The sequence below is a fragment of the Apis dorsata genome, unplaced genomic scaffold (assembly GCF_000469605.1).
Source record: "Apis dorsata unplaced genomic scaffold, Apis dorsata 1.3 scaffold_127, whole genome shotgun sequence".
NCBI lineage: Eukaryota > Metazoa > Arthropoda > Insecta > Hymenoptera > Apidae > Apis > Apis dorsata.
In genome coordinates this window covers 852,429-854,048 of record NW_006263420.1, presented here as the reverse complement: position 1 = coordinate 854,048, position 1,620 = coordinate 852,429, and the positions used below count along the sequence as shown (strand labels likewise).

The 1,620-nt window shown below is 41.4% G+C and overlaps 1 protein-coding gene across 1 annotated transcript in view; it reads right to left on the bottom strand.

Moving 5' to 3' along the window:
- LOC102677656 (monocarboxylate transporter 2-like) overlaps positions 1-1,620 on the bottom strand; it is a 50,265-nt gene that overhangs the window by 32,583 nt on the left and 16,062 nt on the right. The window lies entirely within an intron of this gene.

The following is a 1,620-nucleotide window of genomic DNA, read 5'->3' as shown; positions in this document are numbered from 1 at the left end:
CACAACGCGTTCTCCTACGCGTCCAAAAAAAAAAAAAAAGGAAAAAAAGAAAAAAAAAAAAGGAAACGTATCTACCTTTATCAATTCGCAATGGAAAATTTATTCCCCAATGATTAAATCCACCCCGATTCCCGTGACAAATTCATTAGCATAAATCATAATAACGGCAGCACGGATTCGACTCACGCGCTCGCCAACCTATACTCGCCGACCGAAACGAATAAAACGATCGGAGAAGGGCATATCGGTAATTTGCGCAATACTCGGAGGAAGAAACTTTTCGGGAAAGTTGCAAACGCGAATTAACCGGCCACTGTCGAAACACTGCCGTGGCAAATTACGTTTCGTGGCGTTACCTTTTGTGTTGCATCATCGATCGGCCAATCCAACGGATGATATTAATATCGTCGACTAATGTTCGATCTTTAATAAATTCGTCTCGTTTCGTTTCAGGGAGGGGGGACACAGATGATTTATCGTTTTTCACAATGGAGAACATCGGATGACGGTTGTTGTTACGTTACGGCAAGAAAAAAAAAAAGAAAAACACAGGTGGCGAGCGATGAGATCGCGAAACGAGTTCTCCGCTGTGAAATCGAATCGAGTAATTTTCCTGATCGTAACGAATTGATATGTATTCCGTACGAGTGAATACCGTAAAAATTGGGTTAATCGACGAATTTCCTGTTGGATCGTACGAGATTCGAGACGAGTTTTGGTGATTTCTTTCTTCAAATTAATGAAATTAAGGAGAAGTTTTCTTTTTTCTTTCCTTCCGATAGAAATTATTCGTCTCTTGATTTTCTTGTCTCTTAATGTCAAGAAGGATTTATATGGAAAGATCACGGATGGAATATGTTTCTGGGATTTTCAAACGGATGATTGGATAGCCCGAATCGTTTCGAGTCGATGAATTGCGCGTCGAGGAAATATTAAAAAAATTTGAACACACGTTGCCACGAGGATCGTGTAAATCTATTACAATTTCGATTATCGACTGGCAGTTTTCGATTACATAGCAAAAACCTCTAAAACACGATAATACGAAAGATTTAATTTGTTAACTCTACATATATTACATTCGCTTCATTTCGAATTTTTCAAAGTCAAATCACAATCACGACACAATTATCCTCCCTATCCTTCCCACGATTTATCCCACTGAAAACTGCAATCGATAGATCCTTACATAAACTTCGATCCACTCGTCGTTCCCCAACAATCGATTTTCCCCCCCAACTAAATAAAAAACAATTACTCCAACTTGTTGCTACTTGCTCCGACTTCTCAAAATTCCGTGTGTACCATTGTCCTCGACTTCTCAAATTCTCCAATGATTCGCGAAATATCACGGATCACGACCGATGATATCGGTGATTCAGATTCGTTCTCGAAGAAAGAAAAAAAAAAAAAAGAAAAACCAGAAAACTAGCCGAGCTTGTTACGAGGCACAAAAACGAGACTGGTACGAGATCTGTAAAGTGCAGTGTATCGCGCGATGCCGGCAACTGATGCCACCACGAGCGAACCCGGCCTCTCTCCCTCCCTCTGTTTCCATCGTTTGCCCCTTCTTGTCCTGAGCCAGCACCACCGCCGCCCGTTTGCCGCCTCCGTCCTCTT